Raw genomic sequence first — 19,278 nt, 5'->3', positions numbered from 1 at the left:
CAAACATTTTATTTAATTATAAAAAACTGAAAGGAGAAGGTAAATGAAAACATTTACTCAGTATCTGCTATGGGCTGTCCACTGTTATTTAACTTTCCCCATTAACCCCATGTTATGGTATATAAGCCAAAGAATAAGTATTTTAAGGTAAGTAATGGTAAATAACGTAACCAGAGCTTGAACCCCACTTTTACTAATTTCAAAATCCACATTTTTCAACACATCCTGTAGCTGTCTCAAAAATGCAAGAAAAAGAAGTGGCTTGCCTAATCACATAATAAATACCAGCTTTAAAAGAAGACTTTTACAGAATGAGTCTGGGTGTTATACTACGTTCAATGAAGTGATTGCGGAAAGCCTTTGTGTGTTGTTTTGTTTTTTAGTTTTATAAGGTAAATTCTGCTTTCTAGAAGGTTCTGGGTTTTATCACTCGATAATGTCACAGTGGGCAGTGGAGACAGCTTGCAGAATTTACTAAAAGTAGGATTTTGTTTGTTTTATTAAAAAAAAAAAAAAAGTTCTCCTTACCAAATCAATGGCAATGTCAAGGATAAAACAAAACTGTGAGTTTAATGCATAAAATAAAGACTTGAAAGCCATACATTTAAAGACAGGATCATTATTTAAGTGCCAATGAGATTACACACCAAGGCTGAAATAAATAAGCCATCAGCAGTGAGTAGCAAAGTTTGTTTTCTCTGGGGAGAAAGCTTGCTTGCTGCTTCAGTCCTCCAAACACATTTTAAAAAAGAGAATTTGAAGGGGGGAAAAAAAGGTAACATGTTAAGCTTCCCATCATAAAAACATAAAGACTTTAGGGAAATAAAATAACTTTGGGCTTCACTTAGAAATCGAGTCTATATATTGTCTTAAGCCAGTATATATGAAAATATGCTTTCAGTTTAGATTACTTTTGAGCATCCACAAAAATTGTAGAGACTCATGGCATAGACTGCAGATTGGTGCAAGAAAATAGAGTTACCCTCTGACATTTGATAACAATTCAATTTGCAAAGTTTTAGAATAATCTACCAGCCAAAACAAATTGAATCTTTTGGTCAACTTTCTTCTAACAACAAGGTTTTGTTTGTGTATTTTTTACTAAATTATTTTTATCTGAATGCTCTGGTATGGTCTCAGTGAAAATATATACTTAGTGAAAATACTGGTGTGCTCTCAGTGGAAATACTCAGTGTATGTGTGTAAAAAGTTAAATTTCCCTTTGGGGAATATCTCCATCATGGAAAAATTCTGAAGTGTGAGGAACTAGGGACTCTGGGTTTGCATGTTTAGCCAGAACAATAAGATAACGTATTGAAACATTAATTTAGAGATGCCTGATGGCTCAGCGGTTGAGCATCTGCCTTCAGCTCAGGTTGTGATCCCAGAGTCCCGGGATCGAGTCTCACGTCAGGCTCCCTGCATAGAGCCTGCTTCTCCCTCTGCCTGCGTCTCTACCTCTCTCTCTGTCTCTCTGCATAAATAAATAAAATCTTAAGAAAAGGAAATATTAATATATTTTTATTTTTTCACTGCTTTAGAATTAGAGAAGAAAAAGATTCTTTTTGCCATCCTTCATCAGGTCAGAGAATTCTTACCCAATATGTCAGGAGAAACACAAACTAAAGCCTCCCTTTGGGAACACTGCTAAACCACATGATACCCCACCCCTTCCAGCCTCCGCTCAAAACCTTTTGTTTCTAGGAATTAGACCATTCCACCATCATATGCAATTTCTTTGTAGCCACTGACACCAAGTCAGCAAGTTTTGATTCTGGTGCTTTTGCTATCCATGCATCAGCAGGCAATGGCATCCATTTCACTGTTGCCCCCTGGCCAGTAGTGACTGTCAAACATCAATTACAAGATGCATCCTAGTTTCAGATACATTTAAATGGGAACATGTGTACATTTTGGAATCAATGAAACACAATATATTGTTGCTCCCTAATAGAGGGTAAGAACTGGGCACCCCTCCCACCCCCCCACCCCCCCACGGGTGGCTCAGCGGTTTAGCGCCTGCCTTTGGCCCAGGGCCTGATCCTGGAGTCCCGGGATCAAGTCCCACACATCAGGTTCCCCGCATGGAGCCTGTGTCTCCCTCTGCCTGTGTCTCTGCCTCTCTCTGTGTGTCTCTCATGAATAAATAAATAAAATCTTAAAAAAAAAATAGAGGGGAAGAATTTTTACCTACCATAACTAGGGCACTACATATGACACATAGTAGCATTCTAATAAACAGCTCTTGAAACAATCAACTAATAAAAATTGTCTGAGAGGGAACAACCCTTAAGACCAAAATATGACAACAGAAATGTGGTCATGTAAGAACACAAAATATTTTGCAACTCACAGTACAGGAATATAAAACTGAATGTCAGTCAAATTGATTATTGATGGGATCCTCTTGCTACTGATTCACAGTGATAGAATAAAACATCAGAATCCAAATTAAAAAGCAATACAGAATACTTTTGTAATGCTGGAAAATATCTTTTTTGAAGGAACACATATATTTCTGAGTGTAGACATACACGCCCCTTCAAAATGATAGTATATGGAGCTTATTCTTTAAATGCTCTGTTTATCCTTTTTCTTTTGACATGAATGAAAAAGGCCTTTAAATTCTTAACACATGTGATTAGGGACAATTTGTACATATTCTAAAGATTAATAATAAATATGAGACTGGGGCTACTAATTGGGAGATTCTAAGTGGTTATACTTGATTTATAAATAGGCTGCCCTAGATAAAAAAAAAAAAAAAAAAAGAGCCAGGAACCAAAGTGCCAGATAAAAGAGACCAGATGCTAAGAAAAGTAGACCTATTTTCAAGAAAGGTCCTTCAATGGAGAGAGACTGGGGGCAGCAGGGCAGGGGGGATGCAGTTGCACCTTGTGAGCCATATTTCCAACCGTTTCCTCACAAACTGGAAAAGCTCCCTGTATTTCCTTCCCATGTCTATGACTCTTTTTTTAGAAGAAGGAAAACTAGTTCACTAGAGGTAGAGGATCACATACTAGCTGGAAGAAAACACTGACCAGAATAAATCTCTGTGGCTACACAGAAAATTCCTTTTTAAGATCTAGTTCAAGTTGTATGATACAAATCACATCAGAGAACTCATTCTTTTCCTTATGGTCGTCCGCCTCTTGATTATTAGGGACCATGAGCCCTAGCGTGGAAGTAGAGACTTAAATCAGTGACTTTATTTTTATTGCCAAACACAGATCTGAATTCATAGAATAAGAGAGCAGTGGAGATGAGTTATGACAGGATTCATTAATGTGCCAAGGACGTGGCCAACTTGTCTACAACTAGTTAAAAGGCAAATACACAGATTGATCATTTTTCTTTCCAGGACCGTACGTCACAATACACATGGCCTGTTTCCTAAAACCTTCTGTCTAATGTTTAATAGATTGATGGAACTTCAAAAACAACACTCTCTACAATCCTGCTAGACAAGAGGGGACATGAAGATACTCTAGGTTAGAAGACAGACTATTTGCAGTCTGAGCTGGGAAGAATTATACTTTTTACTTCCTATTTTCCCCTTTTATTTTTTCTCTTTTTAAAGATTTTATTTTTAAGTGATCTTTACACCCAACAGGGTCTCAAACTCACAACCGCAAGACCAAGGGTCATACGCTCCCCCCACCGACCTAGCCAGCCAGGTGCCCCCCTGTTTTCCCTCTTTAAAAATGTCCTTTTGCTTCAAAGGGGGGCAGAGGGGTTTGAGGCTTGAATCTGAGATAAAAACTAACTGGTAAACTATTTTAATTTGGTTTTCACTTTAAAAAGTATTTTATCTTCAGCTTGCAACCCACAAAGTAGTCACTAGATTTATCAATATGATCTCCATGTTGAAGACAGAAAGGTCAGTTTTTAATTCTCCTTTACTTAGAGAAGTGGCATGGAGTAGTTGTTAGGAGTTAAAATTACCACGCTCTGACACCCGCTGCCTCTACACTATTGCACAGAACACACAGCCTCTCGGAATCCCAACATCTTGGTGTTATAATGGTGCCACCTGCCTGGCCTGCTTCCCAAGGATTACCCTAAAAGGAAAAATGAGATTAAAGCATGGTAAACCTTTGAAATAAGAGTTATTCTAAGGCAGGATGTTATCTTCAAAGCTTAAGTTTAGTGTTCTGGGAATTTCATAAAACATCATCTTCCTAGACCTGCATGTTCTTTTAAAGAAACAATGCATTATTCATTAAACTGAAAGTGAATAAATGCTGTTTTGGCCCTTAATTGTCTAGTCTTCACTGGTTGTTAGTCTTTAATTGTCTCATGTTCCATTCTTGGTCAAATCACTTAACTTTACCTCTTCTACATTTGTTGCTCCATTGTCTCCTGTTTCCAGAATTGTAAAGATTCTATCTGACAGAAAAAAAACAAATAAATTGGCTAAATTAACTGCTCTTTGAAGATCCACATTAAGAACAATTAGAGGCACTGATAAGAAAACTTTTTATTCTTCGTTTGCACAAATGCATCAAAACTGGTATAGGAGAACCCAGGTTACTCCCTTCAAACTAGAATTTCAGCCTCATGATTCAGCCAAAAATGGAAGTTGTCTAACAGGGGCTAGGTATTCTTAACTTTTGGGGATGCTCCTTCATCACCTTCTGTCATCTGGTAACCAAATTGGACTTGACTTGGGCAGCAGCCAGCCACAGTTTTTTTGGCCCAGTGAAGACTAATTGGTATATCACATATCATTTTCCTAAACGGCTTACACAGTAAAGTGTATTTCATTTTATGTGTGTTTGAAACTATGTACTCTTAAATGCACACTACTGGGCATCTTAAATGGTTTAGATTATAAAATGTTCCACAATTTGCAAAGTAATTTTCAAATATGTTGCCTCACTTGAGTTTGTAACAGCTCTCTAAGGCAGGAAGCTCACTGTGACTCCCATGATAGAAATGGAGAATCAGATCCACAAAGAAGTAACACAACATGCTTAAGGTCACATGGGTCATAAAAGAACAGGCTGAGAGCCTCATTTCCTGGCTCCTGGTTTAGTGCTCTATTGATTGTACGCCTCCCAACAACATACTCTGTCCATCCATTCGTTCACTCAGTCCCTGCAGTTTGCTTCCAGTTATCCAGTAGCAGCTAAATAGAAAATGCTCTCAGAGCCCCAGCTTCTGGATAAGTCATGATAGCAGTCTGTGCCTCAGTTTCTTCATATGTAAACATAAAGGGTTTGAACTAGATGATTCCAAATCAAATCCACAGAGAGCATAATACAATGGAAAGAGCACAGCATGGACCATGTATCATAACAATTCAAGATTTGAATCTTGGTCCTGCCTCTTACTTCCTGGCTATATGACTTGGAAAAAATTATATAACCTTTCTGGTTATTAGTTTCCTCATATGTAAAGTCACAGACTCTAACATTAACTTTGAAACAGTATTATAAAAAATAAGTACAATAATATATGTAAAAGAATTTGCCAAATGGCAAGCACTCAATAAATATCAATTATTCTATTTAGTATTAACACTTGTCATATTCTCAAGGCATTTTATTATTTTTAACATCAGTTTTATCATTATCTATAAAGGCACTGCTAGGCTTTACTAACTTCAAAGAGAAACCATTCAATATACTAAACGTTCATATGATCAAAAATAGCTTTATGAAACAATGTTTTTATTAAGTAGTTAATCTGTAGTACCGCAGCTTTGATTATTTTCCTGAGGATCAACGCAGAAGAAGACCTGAGATTCAATGATAAGAAATGTGAGCCAATTTTAGTGTGATTCTCATCTTTTGTTTCTAGTAGGAATATGAAAATTAAGCAGATGAATTCTACATAAGAGAGAAGATAAAATCTTATTGCATAGGCTTATTCCTTAAACCAATAAATAAAAGGAAGCAAGTTCATGTGAAAAAAATATAATCTTCAAAAAATGGAACGTGGATAGTGGGTTTGAATAATTCTGCTTTCCCAAATGTTTCATTAAAATTGGGAAGTAAAAATATATCATTTATTTTTAGAAATCATTTAGGCTTACTATTAAATAGTAACATCTTTGGAAAATTAAATCACAATTGTTATCAGAGAAAGGGTGAAAAACCACATAGCTACATCACCAAAGTGAGCAACTCGCCAGTTACAATGAATGTGAAGGTTTTAATGTAGTCCTGGCAGGGCTGAGTCAGATTAGAGAGAAAAATCATACAGACATATAAGGATCTTTCTCTTTTTGTATCTCTTATTACAAAGTAAGAAGCATTTGGGTGACTTTTTTAAATTTAAAATTTTTATTTTTAACATGTATTAATTTGAAGCACCATTTCAGGTCCAGGTGCCATGTGGAAAGTGATTGATGCTCCAGGGATGGAAAAAGGGTGAATACTGGGAGACATCCAAGTTATAAACATTTAAAAATCCTGGAAAAATACACATTTCCTCTAAGAATAGATCCGCACAAAGAATCTAATTTTATTTTTGTTTGTTTGTTGCTTCATACATCTAAAGTAATATTATAAGCAGTTTTCAAATAAACATAATTAATCTTTGACCCTATCAAAATAACTACCCATTTAGCTTATCTATATTTTTGTTTACTAAAAATATCAACACCATATTTTAATGTATATGGTTCAATACCATTTATATTCTAAACATGTCTTACTTCAATATAAAAGGAATTTTTAAATTTTAATGTTTGTTTTACTTGATAAAAAAACTATTTTAGAAAATGAGAAAGCTTTAGAAGGGAATGAAATTCAGTTTTTTATAAAATTCACCTTTAACTTCAAAAGTTAGTGAATATTACCTTGGTATGCAGACTTGAAAACAATATCTGAGCTCTTTAGCATGCAACCAAAAAAAAAAAACTGGTACATATGACTGAAGATATCAAGTTAATCACTGGATTTTATATTCAGAAAAACGTTTTCTAAAGCTTTCATTGTAACACCAATTTTTAAATGCTCATATATGGTATAGGTTCACTGAGAAAAGTGAAGAGACTGCGTATCTGCCCTCCACCCTGTATATATATTTTTTTCACATAAGGTTTGTACTAGAAAAAAGTGGTTAATCTTGCCAAAATCTATTACAAATCCCCAAATGTAAGATGCTGTGATTTTTAAAGATAATACATAACTACTTTGTGGTAAAGGATGTACCTCTTTGACAGACTCCATTTTATTTACATCAAGCTTGAGATGGCTCCCACTTTGGGACCTAGAGTTGCAAAATTTTATGGTAATAGTAATAATAAAACCACACAGAGTTTCAAAAAAGAAAAATAAAGATAATAATGAAAGCACCAGAAATACCTAGCTTCTAAGAGCAATCATGTTTAGTTTGGTTTTTCTTCGTAATATAATTTCTCAAGAGATAAACCCAGAAACTCATCAGGCTTTACGGTCAGGGTCCTGAGAGCAGTGAAGAATAATAAAAGTCCAAGTTAAAGAATCTAAATAAGCCTAAGGAACTTCACTTACAATGACTAAAGTCAAAAATAAGAATAAAGGTGTGAGGGGCACCAGGGTGGCTCAGTCAGTTAAGTATTTGCCTTGATCTCAGGTCATGATCTCAGGGTCCTGAGGTAGAGACTTGAATTGGGCTCCCTGCTCAGGAGGCAGTCTGCTTCTTCTTCCTTTTCTGGCCCTCCCCACTGCTTATGCATGGCCCCGTCAAATAAATAACATCTTTAAAATAAATAAATAAAGATGTGAGTAAACTGTGATGACCTAACTCCTTAAAACTTCTAGTAACAGCCTTGACCTTCAATTACCTCTATCAAGATAAGCAATATTATGATCATATCAGTATTTAAAAGAAGAATAAGTTACACAAGTCATAAACATAGATCTCATGATTCTTTCATTGTCCATTTATTATTGGTTCAGGTTTATACAACCTATACAAGATTAGCTCAATTGATTAGGAGGTGGTGCCAATGAGCCCAGAGGATCATTTCTGTCTTTGGAGATAAAAGTTAGCTATAATCTTTTTTTTTTTAAGATTTTATTTATTTATTCCTGAGAGACAGAGAGAGAGAGGCAGAGACACAGGCAGAGGGAGAAGCAGGCTCCATGCAGGGAGCTCGACGTGAGACTCGATCCCGGGTCTCCAGGATCAGGCCCTGGGCTAAAGGCAGCGCTAAACCGCCGAGCTACCTGGGCTGCCCAAGTTAGCTATGTTCTGTGCTTTCATATAGCACAGAGTAAACCAAATTCTACTAAGGCATCTACAAAAGGTATGCCATTGGCCCCAAAGGGAAGAAGTTCAAAACAACATATACAGATCATCATTACCTATCACTGCTTACAGAAAAATAATTCATGTGCCTTTGTGGTACTGGGTCAATGGTATCATTTTGGCACTATTCAATATGTACTTAATTTATAGTTGAGCAACTAGAAATCTGAATTTAAGATACAGCATTGTATTATTTTATCTAGCTTATATCAACGTGCTATAGTTTGTTTTTAAAATAACCTCCTTTATATAAATTGTTTTAGTAAATGATAGCCAGAAAATATATCACTATATGCAATTACTTTGTCTTACATATTACCCTGTAGATACATTTTCCATTCCCAGTACCGAAGTCAGCACTCTTACCATTCAACGATAACCAAAGCCTATAGTATTAAATGATTCCTATAGTATTAAATGATTCAAAAGAGCTTTAGTTTTTATTATGAAATTCTGTTAAATAAAATTATTTTTTATTTTTGTTCATTCATTTCTTCTTTACCAAATGCCTACAATGTGTCAGGCTTTGTCTTATACAGTAGTAAAAAGAGGAAGTCCTGACACTCAGAGTGGACTCATAAACACATCTACTTCCTACCCACCTTAAACAAACACAATGCTATTATATTACAAATCACAAATAAAGGAAAACTTTTCTTGAGCCTCATCGTGCCTCCAGCAAGTTATATTATGTTATTTGGGGAAAAGGTTTGAACCTTACACGTTACACCCCAGAGCTAACAATAGCTGTTAAAAAGAAAAAGTCTCTAGTTACACAGCTCTGGCTTCTGTTCATTTTGTGATTATTATTATAAGTCAAAAGTCTATAGCAATAAAAATGACATCAACGGGAACAACAATAACCATAATATGCACCAAATATTGTCTACAGCTAGATTAACAATGTATATTCATTGTGTGAGAGTGGGTGGAAAGTCTTGGGGACTAGCTGACTCAATAAAAGGCCAATAAGGAACAAATCATGGTAGCCTTTCAACTTCCATTAGGTCACAAGGCACTCAGAGTAGAAATTAAAATCTGGTTTACAACTTGAAAAACGAACTTCAGGTCATAGTAAAAAGATCAGTCAACATCATGTTGAAAAAAAAAGACCTTAAAAAAAACTACTCAGGCCATCAAGAGTTCATGATACTTGATTATTATTTTTTATTTTATTATTTGCAAAGGAAAAATCCAACTTTTGCTAAAATAGGTAGTGTATTAGGCCAGCAAAGAAAAGGCAAAAAAGGGGCAAGTCTAATTGTCTGACGAGCAAACATTTTTATTGTCTTTTAAGGAAGGAAATAACATTTAAAAAATACATTTAAGTGAAAAAACGTGGAAATTTGAATGCAATATCTGAAAACCTTTATATCAATCATCCTTAAACCTCTTCACATTAAATATTTAAGCAGGTATCCTCAATGGACTTCAACTTACATACTTATAAATGATAAACATGTAGTATTATACAAATATGTACGTTAAACCTATACACAAAAGAGAAAAATTTTTAAAAATTGAAAGGACTAAATAAAACTGTATATACAAATAGCATATCTAATTTTCTTCCCTTTTTTTTTTTTTTTTTGTATAAGATTGTATTGCTCACAACCTGGCTTCCAGCCATTCCACTTTGGTGACCACTTTGTAGAAATAAAAACTGGCTAAAGACAAAGTCAGAGGAAATAGCAATTTAGCATATATTACTCATGAGAACATTCTGTAAAAGGGTATGTTTTAAGGTAATAAATATAGAACAGCATTGTAAATATATGAATAGAAAGACTCTAGTATATTATTAAAACTACATTAACTTTGTAGCTTAATTCCTAAGAATCACTGACCATCAAACAGGCCTAGCTTTGAACAAGATGAAGAGCATGATATGTAGTTTCTCAAGCAACAATAATACTAATAATGCAGAAAAGTTGAAGTTAGAATTCTCAACACTCTAAACATCTCATGTGTCACTTGATAAACCTATCAGGATAGTAAACCTCATAATGTGAACTGTTAAATTCTGAAGTAGGGACCATTCAGCACTGAGGCTAACACCTTCCTTACTCTTTCTTCTTAGGTGGTATAAATAGAGTTAAACAGATTATATAGATTACGTAGAGGATTAAGTGAACAGACTACCTCTCAGCACTTGAGAAGCCCTCATTTACACAATGAAACATATTTACTAATTAAAGACTTGTCCATTGATGAAAGCAACAATCAAGTAACTCTGCCTAATTCCAACTATTGTGTGCATCTGAAATACATAAAATTGCATTTGTTCAGAATATTCTTTAATTGGTTTTTGCCCATCAATTTTGCCCAGCATTTTCCATTTTCAAAAAATCAGTGAGGCTTCTCTTAATCAAAGTGTCATGAATGCATGCATTGTGATATCACTCTGCATACGTCGGCCACTAATAACTTATTTATTTATAAACTCTGTGGCTGCAGGAGGACTGGTAAAGGCCCTAGAAGACACATTTTACATATCAACTCGATTATTGGCAATCAGGCATTACTTAGAGCCATTGTTTAAACAAATGCCTTTGTTTTATCAGATCCTACAAGTGCATGAAATAGAAGTGATTTGTTATATTTCTCATATTTCGCCTTGAGGTTTTTATGAAACCTTAAAAAAGAGAGTATATAGGAAAGAGATTGTACATTTTACAATTACAAGTACTTGATCTAAAAAAAAAAGTCGTATGGCCTAAGATTAATGCAAAAATATTATGGACTGAGATTTAAACCAAATTGGTTGTGTATGCATTTACTTATCACCCAGTAGGCATGGCAAAACTCCATCTTATTATGTTTAAAAGTATAAATCTCAAATTTGTACGTCATATGGATGGAATGTATCCAGCAATAAATATGCAGTTTAGAGGAACCTTTGCAATGCTGTAGAATAATTTGGACAGCTGGTGTTATTGGTTGATCTACAAGGTTTTTGGTGTTCTTATCAATCTGCTCTTTTACACTTAATTTAAATTTAGTATAAATATTCACTGTCAAAAAAATTAAATTGGGGGAGAATGATCTCACATTTTAACTCAGGATATAAAACCAAAATATTAGCAGAGGAAGTACATGGGTAGGTGAGTTTTTGTGGTTCAAACGATATGGAGACAAAGGAAGTGGTAATTTGTTTTGGTTTACGCAGACTTAGACGCAGTTCTAAATGAAAAGAATAAAATCCTGCTACTTGCCAGTTCCGTGGTATACATGCTCTTTTTATTAGAAAAACTTGTTAGATTACTAATAACACGTGACATTTGTTGAGTCCTCCCTCAAAGCATTCCCACAGATTATCTCACAACAGCTTTAGGAGATTAGAAGTAATTATATGTGGCAAAGGCAGGGTATGGTAGGTAATTTGGAGTGTTATAAACCAATCTTGGATTTATCCAGGTAGAGGAAGAAAGATTTTACTCTGTTACCTTTCATGTTGGAGAACATGGACCCTTTGCAGCATAATAGGATCTGTAGTTTAAGAATGATTTATGCAATCCACACTAAGTGGTTCTATCCCTTTTGTATTCCCTGGGTAGGTATTATTATTATTTGAGCTAGAGTTATGCTGGTGTGATTTCTGCAGCCCTGAGGGACTATCTTCATAAAACCCGAATCATATTGTTTGCTTTTTCCACCCAACACAACAATGTCCATCTATGTGGCCAAGGTCATATTAGACTTAACCCTACATCTGAGACTCTAACTTAATTGTGTTTCATTCCTTCTTCAAACAAGGCAGCATTTCTCAAGTGATTGCATTTCTAAAGTGATTGCAAAATATACCCATAGAGACAACAAAAGAACACGGCCTGAGCATATTTTGCATACATTCTGTCAAGCGTAAAGAAAGAATCATTATTTGGCCACTTGGAACACAGAGAAACCTAATACAGGATTGTATCCAATGTATAAAAGGGAAATCCAAGAGAAATTTTCTCAATATTATCCATCAAATAACAAATGAAAAGCAAGATATTTGCAAACATGGGAGCAAGTAGAAATATGGGAGGCCACCTCAGGAACTTAGGAAAGTGAGGTAGCACACAGAGCTAGAGAGCATGGAAAGCTTTCATCTGTTATAAGTAAGAGAAGTTTCAAATGATCAAATTACCAATTATTAAAACAAAGAAAGGTAAAAACTCTTCAAGCAGAGGGAGACTGGAATAGAATGTCAGTTCTACTCATACGCTAACACAAAAATATCTATAGTTTCCCCCTACACTTTACTAAATATATCACTGACACATCACAGCTCCAAACTGAGTTGATATGTCACAATAGTGTAAACAGTGAATATTTATCTAATTGAAGTTACAATTGGGAGAATGGGTGAATGGGTGGGGAGATGAGGGGAGTGCATGAGTAGTAGGCAGTAGGAGACTGGGGATGCTAAATGCTGAACAGTATATACTTTTCCCATAGTGAGAGATCAATAGATAATGTCTACAATAGAAAAATCAAGAATCTGAATCATTTAGAGGAAACAATTGGCACAATAACAATTTATCATAATAACTCTGGAGTTGTTCAAGCACAGAGAATATTTATATTTTTAACTTACTGTCTTTAATGATTCAGAATTTTAAGAGTAGTTTTAAACAAAAATGAGTTATCCTTCTTTCTAATTCTGACAAAATAAAGTGATATTGATCCATATATTAAATAATGAAAATTTGAAAAGTAACTGAAAACAGGCCAACGCCTATAAGATACCACCTTGGCCAAGCTAACCATAAAGCCTGCATGGTCATTACAGAACGATAGAAGATGCTGGGAGAGAAAAACGACATAATGAGTTATTAAAGAACTCAGCTCTTTTTGAAAAATATTATTTACACATTATGAACAAATAAAATAAAGGATTTTTAGTCTATCCCCCCCCACACACACAAACCCCTAAAAAATTGGTGTCACTCTTTGGAGCCTATTTCTAAATCATATATCTTATTTTGTATAATACTTTTATTTCATCTAAATTCTCTGATTTTTTGCTTTATATAATGGTATCTCTTGCTTGACCAGATGGCAGTGAATCAGCCAATAATCACGGAAGGCACATCGTAATATATTAACATCCTAATGAATTATCGCAGATCTGTTTCCAAAAGTCACAATCAATAATAAAAATACAGAGTTGACCTGGAAACAAGATTGCAAGATTTGAAAACATCCTGGTATGTCATTCTTTTCTTCCATCTGTAATAGACACTTCCTTTGCTTACCCAGTTTCCATTACCAGTATTTCCCTAAGTAAAACTTAACATTTGTTCAGGTAATCACCTCTCCCTCACATAGCCCACCTCTTCCTCACATAGCCCAAGTGGCTCATGAGAAGCTGGGCCACCTTCCACTCCAGAGGTAGGACTGGTTGTTTCAATGGCAATCACTCAGCCAGTAATTAGTTTATAAATGGGTACATGACTTATTTTTAATCAATGAAACACAAGAAACAATTTGCTGGAAAGTTGTTGGAAACTTTCCTGGAAGTCAAAGAAAGTTCTTCATCATTCTTCTGGCAGAGTAATAGGATCTCTGTTTCTTCTCTCGTGTCAAAGATGAACAACACATTAAGAGGCTCTTACTGCTCTTGGCAGTTACCTAATCTCCAGGAAGTTAACTAGCCTTAGGATGAAGCCAAAGCAGAATAAATGGATGAGAATGTGCCTTGATGGTAACACTGGACCACTGAATGAATCAATCTATAGGCTGCCCACAATGTATTTCCTATTAACATGTGCTAATGGTTTCTTATAAGCCATTCTTAATTGGGTTTTCTATTTTATATATATAATAGAATGCTAACTAAATTCAAACTGATAATTCTTAGAATCATTAAACACGGTAAACTCAAAAGTAACTCAACTTTAATCTTTTTCTCATTTTATATAATTCCGGAATTTCAAGCTCAAATAAACCATGAAAAATGCCACTCCTGTGTGTGTGCATGCACCTACACATACACACACAGTGTGACAAATGTGTACATGTATGTGTTGTGTGGTGTGACTGTGCAATGTAAGACAGTGGAGCATCCAGAATTGAGTGAGAGTATTTTGGAGCTAATATGGCAACCAACAAGGGAAGGTACCATCAATGACAGAAGATTGTCAGGCAGGCAACAGGGATAGTGTGGGGGTGTGGAGAGCTGGTTTGAGGAAAGGCTTGTAAACAGAAACTCATGCATACTATAGAGACCCTATTACTATTTGATACATTAGTATGTTTGCCCAGTGTGAAGTTTCAAGCAATTTATAAATAAAATTATGATAATTCATTATCTACTTTTTTATTTTCACATTTTAAATTTTCTAAGATAGAAATTTCAATAAAGAATAAAGAATCATATAATTCTATAAAGTTTGCTATGAAAATGTATACTTCTCCAAGTTTCCTTCCCATGTACTGTTCTCTAGAGGCAGCCATTTTTGTTTCTTTTGGCTGGTTCTTTAAATAATTCAAAATATTTAATTTTCCATTTTAGACATTATCTATTGAATCGTATCATGTGAGAAGTTAAAGGTTTAGTTTCCTTTACTCTTACCACACACGTGCTCCTTATCACTCCCCCACTTTATCCTCCCAATAAAGCTATATTATAATTTTAATGAGATTAACATTCAGTATTAACACCATTGTATATATAACCTCAACTCAGATTTGAATCACATACTACTGGTATGCTGATAAACTGATTCTCTGGAAAGAAAAAAGTCCTGATTTGTTGTTTGCTGATTTCAATAGTATAAATACTCCTGCCTCAACTAATTTCAAATTACTGACTTAAGGTCTTAAAATCTGAAACAGATGGGCATATTAAATTCCCTTTGGGTTAATAATTGTCATGTTTGTATTTGCTACATTTTCTATGTACTTATAAATTATGAAACAACAAACTCCCCATGAAACTCCCTTCTCAAAATGTATAGACATATCATATATTATATTAATTTTATGTTTTTGAAAAAGCGTTCTGGCACCTTCTCTTCTGGTTGCCTTCGATGCTTGGTACTCCAGTACCCTGGGATCTCCCTTCACTAATTTCCTGAGAATTGTCTTTCCCATCTTGGATCCCTTGTTTCCTGGATCCAGTGTTATGGACTGAATGTTTGTGTCTCTCCAAAACCCATGTGTTGAAACCCCAACCCTCAGTGTTATGTATGAGGAGGTAAGCCTTTACGGGTGATTAAATCACAAGGGTAGAACCCTTTTGAGATTAGTGATGTAATAAAGGAGACCATAGAGAACTCCTTCACCCCTTCCACCATGTGAGGGGTTGCAATAAAAGAAGGGCATCTGCAAACAAGAAAGCGGGTTCTCAACCAGAACCGAATCTGCTAGCACTTTGATCTTGGACTTTCTGGTTTCTACAATTGTGAGAAATAAGTTCGCTGTTTAAGTCACCTAGTCAATGGCACTTTGTTACAGTAGCCTGAGCTAAGACACCATGTCTTCTTTCTTTGTTTACTGCCTCATTTTGGTGGAGAACTTCTCCAGTAGCTTCTTAAGAAACTTTCTGAGACTTCGCATATCTAGAAATGTCTTTACCTTTACACTTGATTGATATTAGTGACTACATGACTCCAGATTGGAAGTAATTTTTTCCAGAATGTTGAAAGCTCGGATTCATTTTGTTTTAGCTTTCAATGTGGGCATTCAGAAGCCCTATGGCATTCTGATTCATGATCCTTTGCACATGATTTATTTTTCCTGTATTGAAAATTCTCAGCACTTTGTCCAAAGTACATATGTTTTTTAGGATTAGAATGCATTCAGGTATCACTCTAGTAGCTTTAGTTCCACTTGTACTCCAATATGGTTTTATGAGTAGGAGAAAAATGCATGGAATACTGAATACCCTGGAAGCAATATGACAGCCTATCATCTGAATGTGCCCACAAGGGTGTAACATATATAAATATGTATGCTAATCTGGGAGAAAAAACATCTCCATAAGGAATTGATGAAAGTTTTCATTAATTCTATATTGTGCGTATGGTAGAGGTTGAGCGGGAGGGGGGGGAGGACTAAAGGAGGGAAAGGGAAAAATAGCTTGGACTAGAAAAGGGAAAAAATGACTTTTCTGCTTGACCTTGAAGAATGGGCAGTTTGAAAGTACTGGTAATGGATTTGTATTACAGAGAAGGATAAAGAGAAAAACAAAATGATTCCTAACTCTATCTCACAGAGAAGTTCTCTTGGTGTTTTAAGTACTACTAACAATAAAAATAATACATGAGCAAGGACAGCAACCCCGTGTGGTCATAAGGGGATACTATGAAAGTAAGATTCCTCTCCTTCAAAATGCTGTCTCACATGTCATAGGTTTTCAGTTATTCTCCTGAATTAAGTTAATTGCATATGGAAACTATAAAAAAAATTATCAAAGTTATCAAGTTAGAATAGTATCTTGCCCTTGCTTAATAAATAACAATGTCTTCCATATCACCTTCTATAGACCTCCTCCTTTCTCTTTAATGACTACATGGTATTCCATTGTGCTGACAAAGGTTCAGGAAACTATGGCCTGCAAGCCAAATCTGACCCCTGCTTGGTTTTGTATTGTTCATGAACTAAAAATGTTTTTGTTTATTGGGGTATTTTTTTTTTGCATTTTCAAATAATTAAAGTAAAAAGAGTACCATTTCTATGACATAGGAAAATTACACGAAATTCAAATTCCAGCATCTGTAAATAAGTTTCACTGGAACATAGCCAGGCTCATTCATCTTATGTACTGTCTGTGGCTGCTTTTGCACTATAGCAGAGTTAAACAGTTGTGACAGACACTGTAGAGCCTGCAAAGCCTAAAATATTTACTCTCTGGTCCTTTACAGGAAAAGTTTGCTGATCTCTGGTATAGACTATTTACTTCATTTAACTCAACATTTTGGACTCAGAGAATTTCTAATTCTATGAGTGAAGGGAGTAAAAGTGGCAGCATGAGCAGAGATAAAAAAGACACAAATATGGCAAATCATCAACTAGATGCTCAATGAGTGATCTGGTTAGGAGAGCAATGAGAAACAGAGCAAGAAGGAGATAGGTTGTGGCCGTGTCATGCCATCATTAGAATGCCAGGTAGAGGAAATCTGCCATTCATCTGGCAGTAAGTCAAGAACTACTGACGACTTTGAGCAGGAGTGGGGAATAGCATAAACAGGATCTATTTTAGGAGATTAATCTGGCCATTCAATATGGAATTAATGTAGAAGGTATTGCCAACAGGTAAGGAAATCATTTTAGGATTATTTCAGAAATCCATAAAAAGGGTCACGAATTCATGTGAAGATGTAAATGTACCCTTGAAAATAATTTCCACAGTTCTGAAAATCAAGGAAAGGTGTCTGTGTTTCTGTATGTGAAGCTGTTTAAAAAACACTGAGAATTATTTCTTTCTATTAGAAAAAATATTAAAGTATATCTCACCACTGAAGTTTTGGTCCACTCTCTTTCAGTATACCCAGCTATAATTTTTTAATGTGTTTTCCATGCAGCAAACAACCCAAGAAACTAATTGAGTCATACACTAGTTGCTGAATTAAGCTGGAGTATGGTATCTGATTATTTCTTAATGTATTACTTATAATCTTAAGGCTCAAAAATATGGCAATGTAAGACATACAAGATTGTCTGTTATTTCAAAGGCAAATGTGAAGTACTCATTATAATCTGGTTAAAAATCCTAAATAGCAAGAATGCTGGTCTTCTAGACGGAGTAATTCTAATTAACCTTATAAAAATAAGATTTGTACAGTATGTGGAAAATTAAGGATATAAACAACCATTAAAAGAAAAGCCTAATTACATTATAATAATTATGTTCAACGGACACAATAGGCAATAGTCACATAGCAGTACCATATTTTAAATGCCATCATAAATAATATAAAATGTTAATGTTATATTGTGCTATTATTCAAAATAATATTTTAAATTACCTTTAAACATCGAAATAAGTTGCTCTATTAACAAAGGGATCTGAATGTGTACTCTGTAGCTACAGAGTAGGCTGGACATCAAGCTAAATTATACTAGGAAATGAACAAATAAAATAAAAAGTTAGTATTTATAGCAGGATTTTATATGTATCACTGTGTTTAGGGTTGGAGCAATAACAAGAAGAGGAAAAATAATATTTGGTTCAGTTTTGCTTAGAAGGGTTTTATTTTTCTAAATAAAATAATTTGCCATTCATAATTGGCTGTTCTAGTGATAAAAGTAAGCATAGTGGTTTAGAATATAAACTCCAGAGACAAGAAAAATTGAATTCCAAATTGTGTGATTTGGACAAGTTCCTTAACTACATCAATCCTCAGATCCCTCATCTACTATGATGATAATATCTACCCTGAATTTAAAGGGTTGTTGGTAGGTTTATATGTGTTATGTGTACTTGCCATTGTAAGAACACTAAGTATTAAATAAGTGACAATTGTTATTTTTAATGTAATTATTACTTCCCATCTTAAGTTTTATCCTTTGATGATTGCATCTTAGGGTATAAGAAGATGGAAGAGAAAACTGAAAATCAAGAGTAACAAGATAATAATTACTTCCCTCCCTCTCCCCACCAACCTACTCAAGCACTGGCTTAGGAGAAATGTTAACATTAAGTCCTTTATTACTGTGGTTCATGGCCTTTGATGGGTATTTAAAAAGCATGTTATAGAAGCTGTTCTCAGTGGGTCCTCAGTGGGTCCCTATCTAAGGGGCGACTCTAAACTCACCAGAATCACTAAATTTGTAATGTCTCATCTTCATCCTTACTAGAAGCCCTTGCAAATGTGACACTATCAGAAACATCTGATTTACATATTTCTCTGAGGCAACCTTCCCAATGTGCTGCTATATTTAGTGGTCTATTTACAAGCTTAAGGAGCCATGTTTCCTAAAACATAGTATCTCCATAAATAGATGGAGAAGTACTTGTGTACAAATTTTGACAACTAGCCCTACCTTGCATATTCTGCTTTACAGTATTTATTTACTTATTTACAGAATTAATTGCTTTAT

General features: G+C 34.9%; 3 long non-coding RNA genes across 11 annotated transcripts in view; 1 reads left to right on the top strand and 2 right to left on the bottom strand.

Annotated features, from left to right (window-relative positions):
- The window catches only part of LOC144306213 (uncharacterized), a 402,455-nt gene that overhangs the window by 64,929 nt on the left and 318,248 nt on the right, over nucleotides 1-19,278 (bottom strand). The gene's annotated exons all lie outside the window — the stretch shown is intronic.
- On the bottom strand, nucleotides 13,668-15,431 carry LOC144306215 (uncharacterized). Its single transcript, XR_013373233.1, has 2 exons — nucleotides 15,243-15,431; nucleotides 13,668-13,887 (listed from the first exon to the last, which is right to left on the bottom strand). It is a non-coding gene; the product is annotated as an uncharacterized LOC144306215 (long non-coding RNA).
- The window catches only part of LOC144306211 (uncharacterized), a 40,280-nt gene continuing 36,505 nt past the window's right edge, over nucleotides 15,504-19,278 (top strand). For 4 of the 7 annotated variants that reach the window (XR_013373214.1, XR_013373216.1, XR_013373218.1 and 1 more), the window contains exon 1: nucleotides 15,510-15,637. This is a non-coding gene — a long non-coding RNA (uncharacterized LOC144306211). Of the gene's footprint in view, nucleotides 15,638-16,312; nucleotides 18,634-19,278 lie in introns of those variants that run through there. The other 3 variants (XR_013373220.1, XR_013373217.1, XR_013373219.1) reach the window with 2 other exon arrangements.

This window comes from Canis aureus, chromosome 36, assembly GCF_053574225.1.
Source record: "Canis aureus isolate CA01 chromosome 36, VMU_Caureus_v.1.0, whole genome shotgun sequence".
Classification (NCBI taxonomy): Eukaryota; Metazoa; Chordata; class Mammalia; order Carnivora; family Canidae; genus Canis; species Canis aureus.
This window is presented reverse-complemented; position numbering and strand designations above follow the sequence as displayed.